At 39.4% G+C, this 12,915-nt stretch overlaps 1 non-coding gene across 1 annotated transcript; it reads left to right on the plus strand.

Annotated features, from left to right (window-relative positions):
* The first annotated feature begins 12,518 nt into the window (after window positions 1-12,518).
* Window positions 12,519-12,591, plus strand: Trnaa-agc. The gene has a single exon. It is a non-coding gene; the product is annotated as a tRNA-Ala (tRNA).
* The last annotated feature ends 324 nt before the right edge of the window (window positions 12,592-12,915 follow it).

Below are 12,915 nucleotides of genomic sequence, written 5' to 3' on the forward strand. Positions count from 1 at the left end.
ATCTACCTGAACATCAGAATACAAGCGTGTTACATAAATTTTAACTTACTCCCACCGACATGGTTACAGACAGTGACTTTGGGCACGTGACGAATGGTGAGGTGGGTTGGAAAGCAGCGCAGCTGTCGCCCGTGGAAATTCCGAGGCAGAACACGGCATGGCCCGAGGTGATCTCGAAGGCGCCCAAGGCTATCTCTTGGACACGTAAATTTATCCCTCGTGAAAAGCACACTCCGGCGGTGCGTGTGGGGCACGGGCTGCGGTCTGCTACGGTTCCGCCCCCGAGCAAAAGGCTGCGACACTACGACCAGCTGTCTCTCTCCGCCCCTCAACCACCCGACCTGTGCTCACCATTGCCGCACGCAACACTTTTCCCTCAAGACAAAGTTCAACAGATGCTCTTATGGAAATGTGGAGCCTGGAAGTTGCAAATATTAGGCCACGAAGTGGAACCCAAAACTAATCGGACGAAATTTTTAAAAAAATTCAAAATTAATTTTTTTTAATTGCAAATGTTGGTCACCTTCGAAGTACCCTCTTTTAACACTGATACATCGTTTCAAACGTTTTCTCCATTGCAAGAAACACCTCTGGTACTGGCCGATTTCTCGCAGAGCCGCCTTCAATTCTATTTTCAACTGCGGAATGCCATCAAAACGTTTCCCTTTCATCATCCAATTCATCCAGGGGAACAAAAAGAAATCACATGGTGCGAGATCTGGTGAGTTGATTGGGGAAGCGGTGTCGTACGGATTTTTTGCCAAAAACGGTTAGATCAGGATTCGAAGCGGGGGATGAAATTCGTCGCGATTCGTCTAATTTGCTTACCTTCAGCTAAAAAGCGCAGCACAGAACTCCACGAAAGACCGAATTGTTCAGCGAGTCCATCAAAAATACGCCCTTATCCTCGTACACAAGGGCACGATTTTTTCCACGTTTTCATTTCAAGTTCTGGCCCGGGCGTTGAATGTCTTCGATCGACATGTTGCCGCGTTTGAATCGCGAATACCACTCGTACGCTTGAGTTCTTTTCAAGGCGTGTTCTTTGTAATCTGTTGCCATGTCAACGGCGTCAAAGGCACTTTTACCTAGTAGATAACAGAATTTCAACGCTGCACGCTTCTCTTGAATATCAGCCATTTCCAAAACCGAGGAGGCCGAAAAACTCCATGAACGAAAACTGCCACAGAGGTTCACTACAACCGTCTAAAGCCACGCCGTTTCGCATACTGTCTCAGAAAGGGTGAATAAACACTCAATCAGTGGGAGAATCTCAAACTTTAAGAGGGACGCGTGCAGCGATTACCATCCGTGGCTCCCCCGAGTGCAACACAAAATTGTCTAAATTGGTAAAAAAAATGCAGCAAAAGAACAGCAATTACATGTGATGCGAAAGTAACTGACAGAGCACAGAGCCTACAGATACGAGATGATTTATAACGATAAAAAGTGCAGCGTTTCCAATATGTTACGAGAATTAGGATGGCAATCTGCACTGGAGCGTAGAGCAAAGTATAAGCTAAATTTACTAAGTTAATTTGGGGAGAAGTTTTTCTCATCAAAATATCCTTCTCAGACATTACATCCATCAAGAGAATTTTCGCCCACTAACGACTGCTCTAGAACAATTTCCCATTAACGTTACATGACCGATTTTAATTATTTTAATGAGGGACTCTTTCGAAAGTACCTAATGAAATTTATGGGTCTTTCGAAAAAGCTTAAAAAAATTCGAGAAATTAGAAGTTTGATACATTATATGGAATTTCGGGAAACTTCGCGGCGTTAAAATGTAGTATTTAGCTTTCCTGTAGCGCCGCAGCCAAGTATACCGCTCTTACGTGTATTTACTCTAGCATTAAGAGGATGCGACAGTGAGACGACCAGCTGTCTGCCGCCTCAAATCCAAGCCGCCCGACCCGCCCTCCTACGTCTGCCGGCGGCAACAATCCCTTCCCCTCAAGATGCATACTCGCGCGAGCGTCAAAACGCATGCTCCCTCGTGCAGCTACGTACTGAGCGAAACTGCTTAATCTCATGCAGCACCCATGTATGCTCCTAAATCCCGTGGGTGACGCGTCAAGTTATGGGAAAAGTATTGAAACATGTCATCGAGGTCAATTACAATTATACTCTCAAATTGGTAATAAATTACACTTAAAATTTTTTATTTGAAAAGATAAATATTAGGATAACAATTACTTTTAAATTTGTTCATGTATCTGCCAATATTTTTTCAAACAGGGAGTACTAACATGTATACCAACATTTAAATATTATTTTCTGTCATTGACAAATGATAATTATAAAAGTACTCGATTCAGAGACTTTAGACATATATAAATATGTTCAAAATTAAATATTTACCCCTGTGGATGATTTTAATATAGCTAGAAAAGCCTTTCCATCAGCGCTCATAGAAATCAAATTTCCACTTTTGTAACGATTACTCGCACGAGCTTTGGAGTGGATTACAAGTAATATTTATTTTTCAAAGTATTTATCGCTTTAAAGTAAAAGTTATCAAAGATGTAATCTTAAACGGTAATTCGATTACTTTTATTTCGTACATCACACCACTCGGTGCGTCAAAATAAAAAAATATTTTAAATAAAATATATTTATATATATTTAAATAAAAAATATTTTTAAAAAAGGGGACTGGAACCAGACTCAATGTAAATCTATATTTTATGTCCTTAAAGAGATAAAATATAAACTACAAATGATAATTTCTACACTTTATTATATAAATCCTCTACTGACCATGGTTTTGACATTCTATGTAATTTTCAAAGAACTAACTCCCTGAATGTGTGATAATAACACACTTACGGCTAATTCTGGAGTGAACTTTACCATATTAACCAGCGTTAGGTTTGAATCACTGAGTGACAGTGGAAGCATTTCTAAAATGACAGTTAGTATATGCGTACTCCAATGAGTATAAAGTAAACTTTAAGCTTTCAAATTAATACATTATTCATTACTTTATTAGACATCAACATTAACTGATATATTGAAATTTACAACTATCATCGATACCTCTCTGTTTATTTTCCATGACGACGTATTTTGCAGTTGTTTCCATTATAACGAAAAAAATTAAAATAGTCGGAACTCTTAAGTAAGAACTAATACTACATGTTGAGCCATGTAGAGAAACCGTATAATAAAGAAAGGCATTGTGGAAATTTGGGTTTCTGTAGCTATTTTGGTATCCAGCGAAATGCACACTTAATCGGTAGATCTAGCATTTAACCTCATAGGAGTCGCCCACTTCCAGAAATTAGGTCCTTGGGGCCAGCTATCAGACGACGCATCGTGCATATGATGTTGACAGGGAGCATGCAATATATTGCTCACACATGGTGATACTTAACAGCAAATCTGATGAATGAGAGGGTTATTGGGAACTATTTGGTTTCCAAAAATATACTCCGGAGTAAACAAACAGCGGAGGAAGCACTGGCTGGCGGGGGAAATGGATAACTTGGCAGCGAATCGACCCACCAATGCTGGGCGAGTTGAAACAGTTGTGAATGAAATGAATGGGGATTCCCACAATATCAATCTCGCCGATGAGATTAAGATACAATCAGATGGCCATGAAAAATAAGATAATCTATTTTTGTGATTGCTTATCATCCTAACGCGGGAAAAACTGATTATTTGATGCTCCTTCACGACATTCTGAATGAGTCTTTCTACTGCTTTGCACTCCTCTCACTATTTGCCAAGTTCCAGAACCTCACAACGCAATAAGTATATCACAGAGCCCAGGAGCGAAAGAAAACTCTGTTCTTTTCCCAATTATCAATTCATTTGTCAGGCAACACTTTGAATACGCGGTTAGCGCTTTGGGATGCGGTGCAGAATGATTTATTCTATAAACTAAATAGAATACAGAGGAAATAGCAGCGACTCGTCAAAAACTTCTTAGAGTAAACTGAGACAGATTGAGAGATACACAAGTCTTATACTTATCTTCGACCTGAAGACGCCTGCTGGAATGCAGGAGAAACTGTTGTCACCAACGCAACCACGACGCGGTGAAACCCGGAAAATGCAGCCTACATTACCAGCGCACCGCGGAAGCCTTCGCACCAAGTCTTACACGAATTAACCCGCTAGAGACGAAGAAAATCATCTCGAAAACGGACTATATTTTCAGGTCCAACAGAAACGATAAAATTATCATATTTCGCCAAGCCGATACGTTGAGGAATTCGTTGTTCTCCCAAGCGATTAGTGTGTTTTCTAAATACTAAAGCGACTCAATCTAATCTCCAGTAACGCGCGCTCTAACATAAGTTTATTCGTATCCTCGTATAGGAAACTTCTAGTACGCTAACGTCTCCAGAAACACGCTCAATGAGACGCCTCGTAGGGTATTATGCAGATGATATCCTAACGTTTACTTTCCTCCCCAAAACCCATTTTGAGGAGGCTGCCATGACATTCACCAAACTCATTAAGAATTCCTCCAACCTCCATTCTTTCGGTAGAACTTTTGGCCTATTATCTTTGGGTACGACTTTTTTTTTAAAGAATAATTTAAGGAGCAATCGTCTTGAATTTCTCGCTATAAATAGACTAGTCCATTCATCTTTACCTCAAATAATAAACTTTTAAACACATATAGAATACCAGGGTAAATATATCATGAAAAATGTAACGGGAATTGTAGACATGGGTCTCCTATATTTACCCAGAAAATTTCAATTTGATAGCATTGATCCTGAATAACTAATGGGCTACGAAATAAGATCGTTTAAGAGGCAGCGATGCGTACTTTCAAAGATTTGCATGATTGCAACATGAAAATTTGTCAACGCAGATCGTACTCTCAATTTGAAAGGCATCGAAAAATTATGGATAGAATTCCACAGATAAGGCAAAGTTTAAAACGTTCTGCTTTAGAATAGGTCATTCATTTTTTCTTTGAAATTCAAAGTTCAAAATATCAACACAAAAAAGTAGCCCGTTGCATCAAGCGAACGGAAAAATGACTTTTTTCTCATTTCACAATGATTATTTCTTCATGGGCAATCCTACCAGCATCACAACGTCGACTATTTTTCGCTATTCCTTACGCTCATTATGAGATGAGTGCATTTCATTCAGCCAAACTCATACAGACCATTTTCGCCACTTTCCACTTAAGTCAATGAGAAGAGGAGGCAACTGCGTGAACCCACAATTACTCATTAAGTAAAAAGTGCCGGACATGGTGGGCGAGGAGAGGCATTTTCAATATTCGATACGGAGGAGACTGAATGTATAAATGAAGCGAGTTCTGAGCGGGATGGGGATGTTGAAAACACTGTTATAAGGGCAGAATTCTGTGTAAACGAGGGAGGAAGGGAATAGGATTTTTAGATAGGACGAAAGACTGCCAGAATACTTCTTGAACACTCCATGGAAACCTTCTTCAATCACTAGAATACTTTTGTAGTCGGTAATAACTCATGAAGTGAAAATTAAAGGGATGAACAGTCAAAATTGTTTTAAAATTACTAGAACCAGTTTTCATCATTCACATGAATTCGCGACGGCAGAGAGTGAATGGCTTGCGTCGCATGGGTATTTTTCGTCGTAATCGGAAGAAAAGAAAGAAGTGGAGCGGTGCCCCGTGCAGGAAGAGGGGTCCAGAGGGGGGGAATGGGGGTCTGAGACTGGATCGAAATGAGGAGGGGACAAAGAGGAGTCGAAAATTCACTCTCTCGAGAAGTGAATTCGATCAGCGCGGCACTTCGACAAAGCACCGGAAGAGGGACTCGAGAGAGTAACCGTCGCTATATTCAAAGGAAAGTTTCCGCCAAATCGTGAGCTCACCTCGCACGACCACCATTCACGGCGCCCGTCTTTCCCACGGAATGTGCACACACACTCTACCCTCATAATGACCGCGACGACAATTAAGGTCGTTGAAGATGTTTTTTTCTTGCAACGCTCAGATTTGTGCAAAGCTTCGCACGATTGTTTTATTGAGGTCCCACCGTGAAAGTGAAAAGCGATGCAAATCACCGACTGGTTTTCAGACCACTAACATAGAGATTCAATCTGCATATGGGAGGGATTTCGAAGGATGGGAGTAAAGCTTACCCCGAACTAAGCCAAACTCGATTGCTATTTTCATAGATGAGGGTAGAGCTCGCTATCGGCTAACTCACAGGCGTGTAATACTAAGAATTCAGGGTAGGTAGCGCAGTTCATTTCCTTAGTCCTCGTCGCACTTCAAGTATTTTTATATGCAGATGTCACCGGGATGGGGACCCGGTACCCTAAAATCAGCGCCACCCCTCACCCATAACACTACCACGCTGTTCAATACATTCTATGGAGTTTCGATATGTATTTTGAGAATATTTACGTAAAAAATTACCTAGGTTTCCGAGAAACATAAAAAAATCTAAATATTGCAAGAAGGGGTCATATGAGGAAGGTAAAAGAACTTCATATATAATTTTAGCTAACTTTTCACACTACATTCACAACATAAACATATGCGCTAAAAATTCATTGTTATGTCCACTGGCTAGTTGGAGTAAACATGGCTTTACCAGTACAGCACAAACGCGCCTACGGCACGTCTCCCTAATGCGAAGTAAGTGAAATTATGTTTTAAACAAGATAATCATATGAAAAATAATACTTTTACGACGCACATTTCTACTCGATTAATGAGTTCTAACCTGAAACTATCTCAACTTTAATGAGATTCTGACCAATTATTTTATCGAAGTAGATGAAGATATTTAATCATGTCCTCTCTTATATCAAAAAATGTTTCAGCTGCATAAAATAAAGCCTGAAGCCATAAGCCTGAAATAAAAAAATTCTAACAACAATAATCAAAGGTAGGAGACACGCCATGAGACAGTAAATAGTTGTTTAAGAAAATTTAACATGCTTTGCAGTCATCAGTTTGGAGGGGCAAACATACTGCATTTCAAGGAAAGTGCAATGATACAGTATTCACACACACTCAACACCATCCTAAATTCACTACCATGACCAGTTCAATTGATTTAAATCAATCAAGCTTCCAAGGATTTTTATATAATTTCTAAGTAAATGTGCTTTTTAATGAGAAAGTGGTAAAATGGGTGCAACGCTAGGTTGCTGATTTGAAAGGCATCATATTCAAATCCCGGGTGGAGTCTTCTGATACCCCCAAAACAAAACTTCTCGATGAGCAAGATCCCAGAGAAATAAATTGGCCCCTAAACTCTCTTTTTGATGACTTCACAAGCCAATGCCTTAGTCGGGGGGATTATAACCTCACCTATCAAAACCAATATTTGGATTTGAATATGAAAACTGAGTGAATGATATTTAAAGGTACACAATTCTAACACGTAGAAATGCGGTAAATAATATACCTAGTGGTTGACAACTTCCAAACAATGATAATCACATCTACGGAATAACAACACCTGCAAAGGCAGGCGCACCGCGTGCAACCAACTTCACATTCGCTTTCTACGGAATGCTCTCTCGGGAACTAAGGAAACTTATGAGATATTTTAATGCATTCAATGCATAAAAGGAAACTTTCGCCGCTTCAAAGCCGTGGAAGTTATAAACGCCTTAACGTCCCATGCCTAATAACTTAGGAAACACTTTAGATGACTGAGCAAATTGTAGTGCCTCGAAACAGGTTTAGCAGCGAAAGTAATTGGTTAGAAACTGGGATAGAGTCAATAGACTCCGCTTGCATGGCTGGACGGTCATAATCCACCGACGCGACGGGGTACCCGGAAGTGAATGAATAACATGGAACATTAGTTTCGGGTTATTCATGTTATTTCTGTTCTAATAACTTCATCCAACACTTTCCCATAAAAAATGAAAGTAATTTTACGTGAAAATCGGTAAGAATTTATGTATTTTTCCTTTTTATAGAAAAATTACTTATGTACCTACGTTTCAAGCCTTCCACATAAACTATGAACAAGAATAATGATATTGCCATTTGCGATTAGTGTTTTGACCAATTCTTTCTCTCTCTAGTGACACTTAATACATTAATTGTGAGGAATTCTGAAAGTCGTTGTCCAGCAATGGCGATTCCCAGGTCTCTAGACAACCTCCTTTCTCTTCCACAAGGTGCTTTCAAGCGGAATGATACAGGTAAAATTTGTTGACATTCGTTTATCTATTAAAATAAGGAAAGTTAGTTTCAATAAGAGCTATTCCACAAGTCCACATGCTGTTCCTCCAAGTCTCACCTGATTGGGTTGAACTTAATAAGTAGCAGATTCTACTCAGAACAAATTTCTTAGTCCCCTTTTTTAAGAACGTTCATTTATAAATGAATATCATAATGGTCTTCTTTAGCGTGTACACTAATCTGGAAAAAGATATTTTCTCATAAAATTTTATAAATAAATACATATCACTCATCGCCACGAGTTGTTTGAATTCTGAGTCATTTGCCAATTTAAAACGCGCCATATTTTACGACGTGAAACGAGGAACGAATAGGAGTAACTCCAGAAGTAACAAAACAAAGCATTGACCGTCAACTTATGGTCGCCGTCCCCTAATTAAGTCGCTTATCTTCATCCTAATCTATGCGACTGCTATTTCAATTCTAACGTGATGAACGTCAACTCCCATCGTGATCATCAAGCCATTCGCTCGAAACATTCTAGTCTCCAGGACGGGGGAGGCGCGATTGCGAACGCATTAGGAATAGATCGGGTGCCTTATTCGGAGCAAAATAGACCCCATAGGAGAAACTGGAGCGTGGATAGAGGAAAAGGGCAAATGCCAATCGCGCTGATGCAGGGTGGTGCCACGAGGCGTCGAGAACATAGTTCGCGTAACAATCGAGCATCACGGCGCGTGCGGTAGCAACGTCGAGAGATAAGGGAAAATGGGTGCAGCTCCCTTCGAATGAAAAGCTCTCCCTGAAAGGAATAAGTGACACCATACCTCGCAATCGCGGAACGAAATAATCACTGCCGAAGGAAGCATGCCACTCATCTCAACATTAAGAAACATACCATACTAACATCGAATAGGCTCGTTCACGACTTTTTATCGATTGTGATACAGTTTGAAAATACAAAAGTCCGCGTATTTTTCCATTTTTCGAGCTAAAACCTACTTCTCACGTTATCCGTATCAATATCGACGTTATCCGATATCCGTTATATATAGTATAAATCGACGAACTTACCCCTTTCGCAGATAAGTTGATGACGTCACGAACTCATACAGAGCGTGTCACGAATTCTCCCCCGTCTATTCCTCAGCCATGTGCATGCAGTGAAATTCGTTATCAACGTCATTTTGAAAGAATAACAATTTTTAATTAAAGTTTACGACCTTCAGTCTTAATTATACTCAATCGAAGTAAATAAAACAATTTCAAGATCGAAAAAAATACAAGCTAAAATTAATAATGATTAATTCAGGTAGCTCCTAAATCACTTATTATTAATTTTTAAAGGAATCGGAAAATGTTTCCTTTTAGGCGCCGTACAGGACATTAACGAATAATGAAACTTGACGATAAAGAAATTCATAAGCGTCTTATAAACCCATGAAAGCTGTGCGACAGCAAAATGAAAAAAAAATCGAAATTATTGCATACGAGCGTGATGCGCCCGCTCCCAGTGGGCTTCCCCCGCTCTTTTCAATGCAGGTCCACAGAGGGATAGGCGCGTTTCTAATTTTAAAATGTAGAAAAAAAGGCAGGGTCTTATGTACAAATTTAATTGGAATGTTCATGTACAAATTGAGGTCAGAGGACCTCTTTAAACACAACATTGGAAGTAATTACACTATCCTCTGTTAAACGCACATGATGACTCATACTTACGTATCAACAGGAGACTTGAATGTGGAATCAGCCGCATTTTGATAAAAGTTATTTAAAGAATGCGAGATATTGTTGCAAATGAACAAATTTATCAGTTTGTCCGCCTTTAACATCAGGAATATTTACCGGTTTTTGTTTTTTGTTTTTTTATTATTTAAAAACCAATTTTAGGAAACAATAGCAATATTTAGGAAGTAAGATATGCCGTCGCATGTTCTCTTATAAATTCTGTGCATTTTGGTACCTTATTTGTAGAGTTTGGTTGCGTATAAGTTGATAAGAAGGTATCTATACAGTAGAAATAATATAGAAGATTGTGAGTGCCACTATTACGGTTGAAAGCAGTGAGAAATACCAACGTCTGATGAAATATACCCCTAACATACTAGAGCATCACATGAAAAAAGTACCTTTGAACGCAGTCACCCGCACGGGGGAAAATTTATAAATACTTAGGATGCCATGAAAAATCATTTGCATATGCCCGCTGAGCCAAATGATTTTTCACTTCTTGCCATTTTCGAATTTCATACTTGGTTTTTATTGCTTTGCAATACCTTCTAAGGACCCTTGGAGTAATGAAGGGATATTTTTCCGCCTAAATAGTCTACACACGTGCATGGGTTCACTTCACCCATGCCGTATTCGGAGGGAAACACTTAGCTAATGGCGCCCGCGTCGACGAGCGTTGCCTGGTAAGCCGTGCTCCAAATTCAACGTGAGAGTCTCATTAAAGCGGAAAACGAGACGTCACCGCCGCAGGTCTTCGCGACGAAATTACCGACTTTGCCCGCGCGCACTCTTGACTGGAGGAAATAAGTTGACGAAGTTGAGAAGGCGACGAGGAAATTCGGTGATTCGTTCATCGCCACGCTAATGGGAAACTCGAGGTCTCACCTACAGTGGTGCGGAAGGAGGTGAACACTACCGAGTTGTCAAACATGGTAATAAAACTCTCGATTTGATGGCTTCACAAGCCAGTGCCTTAGTCCGGGGGATTATTACCTCACCTATCAAAACCAATCTTTGGATTTGTACATGAAAACTGACTCACTGACAAACTGTGAGTGAGTGTTATTTATAGGCAGACAATTCTAACAAATACGGTAAATAATGATCAAGCGGTTTACAACTTCGAAACAATCATAATCACCACTGCGGAATAACAACACCTTCCACACCACATCAAATCATTTCAGTCCGCAAAAAATGAATTGCTGACTTCCCTTTGGGATTATACTCCATCACCCTCGGCCAAACACAAAGTTCCCAAAATTTCCCTTGACCCTTTCCACATTCCCACCCTTACCTAATTATAACTAATACTATGCCATGACTTAACCATAAATTATAAATAATTGTGACACTAACTGTTCCTGAAATACTCAGTAGACAGCAGCAAAGCTGGGAATTTGAGATTCTTTAACGACAGTGATATTTCAGCGTAGTGTAGTGTAAAATTCTATTTCGTGAGTCAGAGATGAGCCAATATAATGTTTAAAATTACCCACGAGACCTCTAACTTTGAATTTCCTTCATCGCCAACAAAAAAAAACGCACTTATTCTACCACTCTAGCCTTACATTTGCTAACAGATTTTTCTTTAAACATACCCAGAATGATTATTTGAAAAATATAAGCATCTAACAATTAGAAAACATTAATTAAGTAGCATGACGCGAAAGGAAATTTGAGTGACTAAATCTAAGGTATTTTGAAAAAAAGCCTTTGATTGATAGCACCTAAACCAATTAAGAATACAAGTAAAAATCAGTCACCTTTTAGTCATACTTTCTAAGTTATTAATAGTCTAATTTAGTTAATTGAATCATAATACCTTAGCTATAGTTAAATGGTGCGAGGTTACTCAAATTGTAAGATAAAGTGTAAATTAAACATTTAATTCCAGGTTTAGCAAACACGGATGTCATTACAGCATTTGCGAGCGCAAGGTATTTCCACATAATATATTGCAGTGTGGTTTCAAAAGGTCTCTACAAAGATACCGAGATCATTTTAGCCTAGTTAATTTTTACTTACACTTTTAATTTTCTTTGTTTTCACGTCAATAATAATTATAACTAATCGCCCAGTTACGTCACGTCATTGTTATTAACTTCGTGACGTCAACTGCGTTAGTCACCGTTGTGCATTTGCTTTTTTTTATAGAAAAAATACTGCACTAACGTTACAATGATCATATATCAGCGAATGAGATGGCATCATCTTCAAATCCCATCCACTTTCATCCATAAACGGGATTGATAGGCACGCTTACGATAACCTTTCCAGGGACAGAACTACTAGCACTACAACACAACGGAGAATAAAATTGAACTGTCCGTGTCTTCAAAGAAGGAATATTCTCTGATTAAGCACTTTCCTCCATAATAACGAATTTTTCGATGTAACTATTCCTACAATGATCAATTATTTCCTGTCGTAAAACAGTATTCCAGCGACGGCAACAATCTGTATCTGACAAAAACAATCTCAAGACTGATAAGCACCAATAATACTGGGAAGCTAACCCTTGAGACCTCTAGAAACACTTTTGAACTTCCCTCGCTTTTTTCCCAACGAGTGTCGATGCTTTCTCTTTCCTCAACGGCCTACTTCTTGGACCGTTAGGAGTGGTCCGCAGATATATCTCGTCATGTTTACCACAACGAGATCAACTGGGGGCGTAGCTCAGATGGTAGAGCGCTCGCTTAGCATGTGAGAGGTACCGGGATCGATACCCGGCGCCTCCAGATCTTTTTTAAACTTTGATTTAATGTCATCGAATCAACTTTTTATTTTCCCTAAGGTGGGTCCGGAGGCATTTCTGATTCCAGAATAGTTGTATTATCTCTTGCGTTTCAAACTCTGCTGCTAAATCATCTTTTAAATTGATGATTGAAAATAGGCATTTATCGCGCCCCGGCGCCTCCAGATATTTATTATTAATTTTATATTGAGTCGTTCATTTTCGTTTGCTGCTGGTAAATTCAATGCTGTGTTCTTCCCACTAGGTTCTTTGAGCTTTTGGACCTAGATTAGATGGAATAAGCGAAGTATAATTTATTTTCGTACAC

This window comes from Ischnura elegans, chromosome 5 (assembly GCF_921293095.1).
Source record: "Ischnura elegans chromosome 5, ioIscEleg1.1, whole genome shotgun sequence".
NCBI classification, from domain to species: Eukaryota; Metazoa; Arthropoda; class Insecta; order Odonata; family Coenagrionidae; genus Ischnura; species Ischnura elegans.